Source organism: Chiloscyllium plagiosum, unplaced genomic scaffold, assembly GCF_037043375.1.
Source record: "Chiloscyllium plagiosum isolate Xiang-an unplaced genomic scaffold, Cpla_swu_hap1 HiC_scaffold_31, whole genome shotgun sequence".
In the NCBI taxonomy this organism is placed as follows: Eukaryota; Metazoa; Chordata; class Chondrichthyes; order Orectolobiformes; family Hemiscylliidae; genus Chiloscyllium; species Chiloscyllium plagiosum.
The window spans coordinates 73,988,660-74,000,716 of record NW_028270169.1 but is presented as its reverse complement, the minus strand read 5'-3'; the positions used below and the strand labels follow the sequence as shown (position 1 = coordinate 74,000,716).

At 46.5% G+C, this 12,057-nt stretch overlaps 1 long non-coding RNA gene across 5 annotated transcripts in view; it reads left to right on the top strand.

The window, feature by feature from the left end:
* Positions 1-12,057, top strand: part of LOC148142002 (uncharacterized) — a 972,588-nt gene that overhangs the window by 22,483 nt on the left and 938,048 nt on the right. For 3 of the 5 annotated variants that reach the window (XR_015752229.1, XR_015752227.1, XR_015752228.1), the window contains 2 exons: positions 1,553-2,107; positions 8,735-8,847. The exons of the other annotated variants lie outside the window; for them this stretch is intronic. This is a non-coding gene — a long non-coding RNA (uncharacterized LOC148142002). Of the gene's footprint in view, positions 1-1,552; positions 2,108-8,734; positions 8,848-12,057 lie in introns of those variants that run through there. 5 annotated transcript variants of the gene reach the window in all.

The window sequence follows — 12,057 nt, the reverse complement described above, 5'->3', positions numbered from 1 at the left end:
TCATTATCTCCTACTCGCTTCCTCACTATCTAAGTTTGGAACGCTAATCCACCTGAGTATCCTGCATTTTGTGAAGGTGGTGATTTTTGGATTCAGCTTTCCAGTTATTACCGTAAGAAGATAAGCACTGGGCACAGGAGAGGCAATGCAGCCCTTCGAACCAGCTCCACCATTTAATACAATGATGATTGAGCTCACCTCGCTCTCAGCTGGATTTTCCCGCCTGCGCGCTCTCACCCTTCAACTCATTGCAAATGAAACATCTGTATCTTTTCATTAAGTTTGCTCATTGCCCTGGCATCCACTGCATTTTGAATAGGGAATTCCACAGATTCAGAACACATGGAGACAGGTACATTCTTCTTCATGAGAATAGAATAGAGTCCCTATAGTGCAGAAACAGGGTGTTCATCCAACCCTATAGTCAGCATCCCATTTAGACCCATCCATTCCCTGTAACCCTGCATTTCCTGTTGTTAATTGTCTAACTGGCACATGCGTGGACCCTGTGGGCAATTTAGCATGGCCAATCCAGCAAACCTGCACATCTTTGGACTGTGGAAAGACACCGGAGCACCCAGAGGAAACCCACGCAGCCAGAGGGAGAATGTGTAAACTCCACACAGTCGCCGAAGGCTGGAATCAAACCCGGCTCTCTGACGCTGTGAGGCAGCAGTGCTAGCCACTGAGCCACCTCTCTTAAAATTTGCTGCCCCTTATTAACCTCCCCACCCCGCAATTGGCTGAATGTATATTCCTTACGTCAGAACTCGGGTTGTCTAAGCAGATGTCTCAGTAAAACCCAGTGAGAGCCCACATGTCCTGTGTGTCTGAATGGGGATCCAACACCCTCCAGCCCACAATTTTCATTCACTTTCCAGAGGCTTCATGGGGACAACAACTCCCACAATCCCTGAGGCAGGGACCACACGTGTGGGGAAACCCGGCATTGTACATGTATGGAATGTGGGCGTGTTTTGGAGCATTTGTTTTGGGTAACTAGCAGAAAGCATTTCACACTGATTGGCTGGAGAAGGGATGCATCTACTTATAGTATTGATTGGTTGGGGGGGGGGGGGGGGGGGGGGGGGGGAAGGAGGGGTCAATGTGCCATCACACCCACGTGGAACTAAGTTCCATCCCCAACTCGTTGTAATGCTGGGAATCGACCTATGGGAAACGAGGAAGGATCTGACACCTTCTCCCAGACTGAAGGTTCCTCTTCTGTCCAGGATCTGCCACCTCCCTTTCTGTCTCCTTTTGTTTCATTCTTATGTTACATTACTGACTTGCAGCAACTGAAGGGAAAGGAAGTGAACCCAGAAAGGGTGCAGAGTCTAACCAGGGACGGGAAGTGGTGGCATGGATCTGTTTATCAGCAACTCCATGAGAATGGGGAAGGTGTACATTAGGGGGTAGCAGAGGCAGAACAGTGGGAGAGAGTAAGTGGGCTGGAGGGTTACAGCTTTGGGGGAAGAAAGGGGAAAAATATTCAGGAGAAATTAGAATTGTCTGTTCTGAATTTCTAACCTGTACATATTCCTTTATACAGGGTGCTAGATGGTGAAGATTTGCAGACTGAAATCTCAAAATCATGTGCAGATCGTGATTACGTTAACCAGCATTTGAAGAACCAAAGACTGAGACTCACTCGGCCAAAATCGTGCAACACTCTCCCTCCCAGCATTGTCGGTCTATCTGCACCAAATGGACTGTGAATGGTTCAAGACAGCAGCTCACTACCATCTTCTCAAGGGTAACTAGAGATGGGGTATAAATGCTGGCTGAGCCAGTGATGCCCATATCCTGGAAATGGGTTCTCTCTCTAGTTGCTGAAGCGCGGTTGATGTTACTGCAGGATGATGAGGGCATCCTCCAGGAGGCAGCACCATCACATTACCCCTGCCTACACCCACACAGTAACACAGCAACGTCACTGAAACAAAAGGTGGTGAAGCCAAAGGAGGACTTCGATGAATTTACCTCGAAGAACTATATCTAAGGGGATTGGGACACAGCAGGAACAGGTGATGGATGGTCAGCTGGTTCCCATTGGTTGGTGGAGCAGGATTGAAAAGCCGAATAGCTGCTTCTTGCTATCTCCCAGGTATGTATATAGCCATGGAGCCCGAGTAGGAAGAAGTAGGCAGGGCAGGGATTCTCCTGGAGATTGCACCTCCACATCAGTTTTCAGTGAGAGAGGGTTTGATGGATTTTATTTAATATTTGTCTTTTACATTTAAAAAAAATAAATTTGCAAACCTTGTGTTCAAGTTTATCCCAGAATAAAAGTAAAAGAATCGAAACGATCTGAATATAAGTTTTTAAAATTTCAAACGCCCTGTAAAACAAAATCCTGTCTATTCCCGGACACCATCACTTCCCAGTTGCTCAAACTCCAAGGAAATATTCCCTCCCTGTCAGAACCTTTGGTTTGATTTAACTGCTTTTCAGTTCTCGTTCTGTGAGCTGTGAAGTGTTCTTTTTCCCCCCCATTTCTCCTACCCAGGAATGTTATCTCTCACAGCTGTGCAACCTTCCCACCATCAACATCATCATTACTCCATTTTGCTTTTTGTTACCAGCAGGAAGCCACCCGTGTAACCAATTGAATATTTCCAAACAAGACCCCTTACAGGCAAAGCAAACCATTACAAGTGACAAAGTGAGAAGGGACTAAATCAAGGCAGAGTTGTAGGGAGGGGGCAGCGACAGAGATAAAGCACATATCCCCGGCAGTGCCCACCTCTATCTAAAGGCATTGAGAGCATTGATACACACCACATGCTTCTTCTCCAGGGACACCCTGCTGTGTAACGTTTATCCTCAATCATAGAACAGAATCCCAACAGTGTGGAAGGAGAGCATTGGCCCATCAAATCCCACCGACCATCTGAAGAACATCCCACCCACTGCACTCCATCCCTGTAACACTGCATTTCGCATGGCTGATCCACCTCGTCTGCACATTCCTGGACACCATGGGCAATGTAGCACGACTGATCCACATAACCTGCACATCTTTTGACTGTGGGAGGAAACCAGAGGACCCACACTATCGTGGGGAGAATGTGGAAACTCCACACAGGCCGTTGACCAAGGCTGGCCTCTGACCTTGTACCTGGTGCTTTGAAGCAGAGGTGCTTCAATCCCAATATAAATCAAAACAGATGATCCCTGCTCATTGTCACATTGCTGTTTGTGTAGCCTTGTGCTCAGAGAGACATCCTGAGCTTCAGAAAGTGGCAATATAAATTCAGTCAACTCCAGCCCAGTTAATGTGGTTAACACCACAACAACATCAATATTCCAACAGTGTCATCGTGTACAAGGTCCACTCCTGACTCTGATTAACAGTAACTGCAGAATCAGAGTCCTGCAGTGATGTGTGAACTCTACCCCACACGGAGCAGGGGGATGACCACTTCCCTGTGTGCACTCGCTGGTCTCTGTCATGTTGAAGATGCAGCAAATCCCTTGTCACACTGAGAGGTAAACAACTCCTACCCAGTGTGAACCCTCTGGTGTATCAGCAGGAGGGATGAATCACTGAAACCCTTTTCACACACTGAGCATCTGAATGGCCTTTCCCCAGAGTGGGCTCACTGGGGTCTCAGCAGATCAGAAGACTGGGCGAATCCTTTCCCACACATGGAGCAGGTGAATGGCCTCTCCCCGGTGGGAACGCACTGATGTCTCTGCAGGAGAGAGATTTGAATGAATCCTTTCTAACACATGGAGCAGGTGAATGGCCTCTCCCCGGTGGGAACGCACTGATGTCTCTGCAGGAGAGAGATTTGAATGAATCCTTTCTAACACATGGAGCAGGTGAAGAGTCTAAATCCTCTGTGACCTCTCTGGTGCCTCAGCAGATTGCAAGAGTGAGTAAATCCCTTCCCATACATGGGGCAGGTGACCAGCCTCTTCCCAGTGTGACTGTGTCAGTGAGTGTCCCGCTGGGAGGGGTAAGTGAATTCCTTCCCACAATCCCTACATTTACACAACCTTGCCCTGGTCCTATCACATTGGTGTCTTCCCAAATCACATGACCAGTTAAATCCTCAACCACATGCACAACACGAATGGTTTCTCTGGGCTGGGAATGCTGCTTTCCCCTTCCGTATTATGTATAATGTTCAGGACCTGCGGAATTGGGTGTGTTAAATGTGATGTTAAAGCTGAGTTTCCCATCTGTGAACTCTCTCTGTAAAACAAATTTATCTCCTTCATTACTACAGCTCCCAACACCAGCTCTCCCTTTAGTTCTCCTGAAATTCTAAATTTGGACTAATGCAATAATGTGGCTTTCTCTCACTTGTTTCTGAAAGTAAATTAGGACGATTTTGAATAACTGGACTTTACTAGCCAAACTCGTTCCTACTCTATCATATACGACCTTTAACCCATGGGAAATGTGTTACCAGCTTCGATGACCGTTATAATGTTCTGACCACTTCTATGGAGTCTGTATAAGTTGATTCTAACAATTATCAATAGATCGTATCTAAACAGGATGCCCACACAACAGTGGGCGCTCTGACACTCAATGCCTGTAAGTTGTTATTTTTCTTAAAGCCCCACATGTGTCTGGCAATACAATTGAAGATAGTTTATACAGTAACCTTACAGTCTTAGTTGCCAATTCCAATCCATGAAGCAGTCAGTAACATTCCCCAGTGAATTGAATTCTATTAGCAGCTTTGTCCTGTCAGGAGAGATTGAGGATCATGAAGCTGTCTTCTCTGGAGGACTGAAATATGAAACACTTGAAATGAACAAAATTCTTCAAGAGCTCAATAGGATAGATATAGGACGATGTGCACCCTGGCTGATATGTCTTGAATGAAATAAGCACTAACTGCGGTGTCTTTACCCAGCATCCCCTTTAGCTGCATAAATGTTCAAGATTTATTTGCTGCTCTAATTCCACTCTCTTATTGAATCCCATTTGTAACTGCTGTAATGTTGGTTGCCGTGCAAATTGGTAACATTTGATTCAATCTATCCTAAAACCTCTCTGTATCTGTGTCTCGCTTTTGTTCACCAAGACCCTCATTCAATCTGACCTCTTTACAAACCCTGCCCTGATATTTTCTTAGAGGGCTCAGAATTAAATGTCCACAGAATTGTTACTGCACAAAAGGAGGCTGATTGGCTCATCAGCTCTCCAAAGGATCACCTCACCGAATGCTGTTCTTCTACCTTTACCCCATAAACCTTCCCATTCGTCCTCTTCCAATAACTGTTCTGTTCAATTCTATTCTCTTCATTATACCTGGCTCCCATTGTACTCTTTGGCAGTGCATTCCTGACCATAAACTGTCTCTGCATGAAAACACTTTGTATCATGTTACATGTGCTTCTTTTGTCAATCCCTTGACATCGGTGCCTCCTCATTATTGATTCTTTCATGAAAGAGAGCAGTTTCTCCTGGTCCACTCTCAATAGATCCCTTTTGGAGGTGTCTTTACCCAGTATCCCTCGGGATGGTGAATATCATCTCTCCTGGTTACAGGAGACCAGTGCGAGACCATTCAGTAGCTTTCACTGTGGGGCTGGGTTCAGGACACCATCCAGCCTCACTGTACTCCAGCGAATACACACTGGGGAGAGACCATTCACCTGCTCTGAGTGTGGGAAGCAGTTCACTCAGATATCCAGCTTGATGAAACACCGGCGAGTTCACAAGTAACCACAGCGATTGGATTTATTTTGTTTGTTCATGGGATCATGGCAACACTTGCTGGGGCAGCATTTGTCAATCATTCTGACTGCCAAGAAGATGGTCCAGGGTCAACCCCATTATTCAGGGTCTGGATTCACATGTAGGCTGGTCAAGGTCAGAATTAACACAGTTTCCGAGACTCAGTGACATGAAGAGGGAAAACACTCAGACACTGACCAACCCATCTGATTGTCAACTCAGACAGAAAGACAGAAAGAAAGATGCACATTTAGATAGCACCTTTGATGACCTGGGGCAATAACGCATGCTTCTATCCCAATGATTTCAACCACAAATCTCTGAAAACACAGGCACAAAGCTTCCTACTTGTACCAGGTTGTCTCTCAGCCTCCTCTTGAGAAAAGAGTTTTAAGCTGTTAAGACTTTCCTGGTGATTATAACCTCTATGTTCCTATAAGATTTGTGACTGAACCTTTATTTTCCTGTTCCTTGTGAGTGATGCCAGCAGCAGAAACAGCTCCTGACCTGTGCGGGTTTCGATTGGAGTATTTGTATTTAAAAATGCATTTTCACCCTCATGTACAGTGTGAAATTGCTATAAAACAGAAGGAAAGGATTGAGTGAGAACCCACAGAAACACAAAGGCAGTATGTGTACCTGAACTGAATGAACCGGGCATGAGGAAAACATGACGACAATCACAGCTAGTTAGAGTCACAGAATCCCGTAGGTGCAGAAAGAGGCTATTCAGTCCATCAAGCCTGCAATGAACTGCTCTCCCACCCTCCCTCCATAACCTCTCATTTACCATGGCTAACCCAACCCGCTAAACCTGCACACTACAGGCCATGTTAGCACAGCCAATAGAGCAAACCTGCACATCTGTGGGAGGGTCACAGATTACATCCAAATGCTCGGAATTGTGGATGATGTCTCACGAATATTTGACTCTGATACAAATGCTCTGTTTTTAAAAATAAAATCTGGGAGAAACTGCAACCAGAAAGATTTCCAATTATCTCTGGAGGAAGAGAATTCAAAACTCGTGCCATTGACCCAAGGGAACACAGTGAAGTCACAGAGGTCTGGGAACCATCAGAAATGTAACAGGTTGTGAGCAAGGAGGAGGTGAGACAAGGACAAACAGACAGTCTGTCACACAGGGGAAGGCAGGAGAGATTAAACAGCAGAAATGGTAGTCCCTCAAGGCCACAGGGAATAGTGTTCAGGCTGGGATTGAAACTAGGAAACAAGGTGTGCAGCTGTCAAAGAAATACATTGAAAAACAGATAATAAGAACATAGAGGGCAGAGATCACAGTCTGAAATTGTTGCTGTCAATGGTGAGTATAGAATGCTGTAAAGCCTGGATAGTTCTATTACAACCAACACATACAGGATGGGCCAAGTGGCTGCGATCTGTGCTGTAACTTTCTGATAAATTTATTCCGACATTTGGATATCAAGTCTGATGATGCTAATAAATTCTCAAATTCGACTTGAGTTGAATATGCTGGAGAAATGTCAAATAAATCACATTGATCCCATTCTGCAGACTTTAGTCTGCAGCCCTGCATGTTCCAGCATCTCAGTTACATCCATAACCTTTTGTCCTAATGTGATGCTGGTTACTGCCTCTGCCACCCCATCAGTGACTCACCATCTCCGAGTGAAATGAATTCTCCCCTCCCCTTCTTTCTGAGAATTAGTTTCAATCTAAAACCTCCAGTTTCTGACCTCTCTGCTAATGAATAGCTCCTCCCTATCCACTCGATCTGTATTCTTCAGCATTTTATCACTTCAATTAAATCTCAGCTCATCCTCCTCGGAAATCATCCCCAGCCTACCCAACCTTTCCTCAGAGCAGAAATTTTCCAATCGGAGAAACATTCTGATCAATCTCCTCTGTACCCTCTCTGGTGTGATCACATCAACCCTGGAATGTGGGGATCAGAAGTGTGTGCAGTACTTTAGCTGTGGTCAAACGAGTGTTCCTGACCTTTCCCACGTCACCTCCGTGTTCTTGTGGTTGTCGCTCAGACAAGAAGTGTCCTGGTTTTCCCACATGGAACTGGATGTGCACTCCATGAGCCTGGGATTCCCTACCATGTGTTTATTTGTTAACTAATCCTAAATTAACTTCAGATTAAAACAAGATTATCAGCTACCCACCAATCAACTTCTTCCATTATACTCAAGTCACCTTACTTTTTAAAAATATCTTTAAAATTATTACTATCTAAACACAACAGGCTTTAATTTGCTGATCAAGTATTCAGATGTCTCCACTGTTACAATCACTTGAAGATTATCTTTACCTTCAGCTACATTTGGTGAATTGAACACTGATTGTAAATATATGAATATCAAAAGGACTTGAGTTTTATGATAATTAATCCAGTCTGACATTCTTGTTGGTTAATATCTTGAAGAGAACTGTCCTCAGAACTCCAGCTGTGCTCTGACTTCATTGACAACAGTCCATGGCTGGACTGCAGAGCTTCGATCTGTTCTGTTGTTTCCCGGATTGCTTCACTCTGTCTATCACTTGCTGCTTCTGCTGTTAGGAACACAAGTAGTCCTCTTTGGTAACTTCATCAGGTTAACACCTCATTTTTGGGTATTCATGCTGCTTTTACTGTAAGTTTTGTTGGAGTACAATTTTACTGCTGTTGGTGGAAGGAGAGAGCTAAACTCTTACACTGTCGGCCCCATACACAAGAAGCTACATGCAGTATCATGATCACTGAAAGGCCAAGACATGAAATACAAGCAACTCTGTACAATGATGCAGGATCACAACTGCAGCAAGGGGAGTTTAAGATCCAACCCGACATAGGAGTATGGAAAGAAGCAGCTGATCAGATTGTCTCATTCAGAGTCACAAAGAGACTCTGTGAGATTATTGTGCTGTTGGGGGTGAGGATGGAAGAGGTTGGGGAGATGGAGAGTCCTTCAAAAGAAACTAATCTGCCTGAGAGTTATGGGATTGACTTGATTGCCATGCATTTAACAGAAAGCTAATTGAAACTGTTTTTATCCCCAATAGATAACAAGGCATCAGAAACAAACCCCATGATACATGGTTCTGAGATGGATGTCAATAGCCCATCAACATCCAACTCCTGCAATGAATAAAGGAAAATAAAAGTCTCTACCCAGTGTGAATCTGCATGTTCAATGATGTTGTGAACATTTCCAAAACTAAGTTCTCTATATACAAAACTTTATGAACTGCCAAAACCATTGTTCATTACTTGGTGTGAACAAGAGAAAAAAAATCCTTCAACTTGTGGTTATGAGTAAATTGACTGGTGTCTTAGCAGGATGGATGCCTGTGTGAATCCCTTCCCACCCACCCTCCCCCCCCCCCCCCCCCCCCCCACCCCCAACCACACACTCACAGAGCAGCAGAGCAGGTGAACAGCTTCTCCCCAGTCTGACTGGTTTGGCCAATTTCCAGGTGGGATGGGTAAAGAATTCCTTTCTGGCATTCCCCACATTTCCAGAGTCGGTCCCTAGTGTGGCTTCACTGGTGTTTTGCCATTTCAGACAAATGCTGGCAGACTGTTATACACACCGTCACACCCCCTCCCCTCCCCCACACCCGAACCCAGTATAAAACAGTAAACATTATCTCCTGCTGTGGAGGGACAGCCTGTATTAGTCTGTGTAGGAACCCTGAGCAGATTTACCTCAATGACAATTTAATCGGTGACCAGAGCAAGTTAAGCAAGTCCAAATAAAATGCATTATAGCACAGAGAGAGGCCCATCAAATCCAAGCTGGCTCTCTGTAGCAGAATCCCATATTCTCGCTCCCTATACTTCCCCCAAACTCTGCAAGTTTACTTCCCTCAGATCGGATATAATTGTTTTTATCAATTATTCATCTTCTCCTCTGCCTGCACTACCATAATAGGCAGTATGTTCTGCATATTTCCAGCCAATACAGACAGCAGAAACAATGGCTCATCTCCCACTGTCTCAAAGTGGGGGTGGCGTTTTTGCCAGTTTGATGGTGAGTTTGGTGTTGGAGCGGACGGGGGTGGAGGTTTTTGTTGGTTTGATGGTGAGATTGGGGAGGCGCAGTGGTAGTTTGGCGCACTGATCTTTACACCGCTGAGGCTAAACGCCAGCTCACGGACACCTTCTCCTACTGTCCCCTCGACCATGACCCCACCACCTCCCACCACCAAACCATCATCTCCCAGACCATCCATAACCTCATCACCTCAGGAGATCTCCCATCCACCGTCTCCAACCTCATAGTCCCACAACCCCGCACCGCCCGTTTCTACCTCCTGCCCAAAATCCACAAACGTGACTGCCCCGGCTGACCCATTGTCTCAGCCTGCTCCTGCCCCACTGAACTCATTTCTGCCTACCTCGACACGGTCGTGTCCCCCTTAGTCCAAGAACTCCCCACCTACATTTTGGACACCACCCAAGCCCTCCACCTCCTCCATGATTTTCGCTTCTCCGGCCCCCAACGCCTTATCTTCACCATGGACATCCAGTTGTTATACACCTCCATCCCCCATCATGAAGGCCTTCAAGCGCTCCACTTCTTCCTTTCCCGCCGACCCAATCACTACCATTCCACTGATACCCTCCTTCGACTGACTGAACTGGGTCCTCACTCTTAACAACTTCTCCTTCCAAACCTCCCACTTCCTCCAAACCAAAGGAGTAGCCATGGGCACCCGCATGGGCCCCAGCTATACCTGCCTCTTCGTCAGATATATGGAACAGTCCATCTTCCGCAGCTACACTGGCACCACCCCCCACCTTTTCCTCTGCTACATCGATGACTGTATCGGCGCTACCTCGTGCTCCCACGAGGAGGTTGAACAGTTCATCCACTTTACTAACACCTTCCACCCCGACCTCAAATTCACCTGCACTGTCTCAGACTCCTCCCTCCCCTTCCTAGACCTCTCCATTTCTATCTTGGGTGACTGACTCAACACGGACATTTACTATAAACTGACCGACTCCCACAGCTACCTAGATTACACCCCCTCCCACCCTGTCCCCTGTAAAAACGCCATCACATATTTCCAATTCCTTCGTCTCCACTGCATCTGCTCCCAGGAGGACTAATTCGAATACCGAACAACTCAAATTGCCTCCTTCTTCAAAGACCACAATTTCCCCTCCGATGTGGTCGATGATGCTCTCCACTGCATCTCCTCCACTTCCCGCTCCTCTGCCCTTGAACCCCACCCCTCCAATCGTCACCAGGACAGAACCCCACTGGTCCTCACCTTCCATCCCACCAACCTCCAGATACATCGTATCATTCTTCGTAATTTCTGCCACTTCCAGACAGACCCCACCACCAGGGATATATTTCCCTCTCCACTCCTATCAGCATTCAGGAGAGACCACTCCCTCCGCGACTCCCTCGTCAGATCCACAACCCCCACCAACCCAACCTCCACTCCCGGCACCTTCCCCTGCAACCACAAGAAGTGCAAAACTTGCGCCCACACCTCCCCCCTCACCTCCCTCCAAGGCCCCAATGGATCCTTCTATATCCATCGCAAATTCACCTGCACCTCCACACACATCATTTACTGTATCCGCTGCACCCGATGTGGTCTCCTCTACATTGGGGAGACAGGCCGCCTACTTGCAGAACATTTCAGGGAATACCTCTGGGACACCCACACCAACCCACCCAACCGCCCCGTAGCGGAACACTTTAACTCCCCCTCCCACTCCACCAATTACATGCAGGTCCTTGCCCTCCTCCATCGTCACACCCTGGCCACACGACGCCTGGAGGAAGAGCACCTCATCTTCCGCCTAGGCATCCTCCAACCACGAGGGATGAATGTAGATTTCTCCAGCTTCCTCATTTCCCCTCCCCCCACCTTATCTCAGTCCCAACCCTCGGATTCAGCACCGCCTTCTTGACCTGCAATCTTCTTCCCGACCTCTCCGACCCCACCCCCTCTCCGGCCTATCACCGTCACCCTCACCTCCTTCCACCTATCGTATTCCCAGCACCCCTCCCCAAATTCCCTCACCCCTACCTTTTATCTCAGCCCGCTTGGCGCACTAGTATCATTCCTGCAGAAGGGCTTATGCCCAAAACATCGATTCTCCTGCTCCTCGGATGCTGCCTGGCCTGCTGTGTTTTTCCAGCACCACATTTTTCAACTCCCGCTGTCTCAAAACCTTACATCTGATCTTAATTCTTATGCCATCACCTATCGAATACAGATATTTTTGTCTGCTATATCTAGGTCTGTTGTAATCTTATACGCTCTATCAAAAATATATTCTACATCTTCACTTCAAAGAAAATAGCAATTTCTTCAAATCAATCCAGTGACAGCATTTTCTTCATCAGTGAACTACT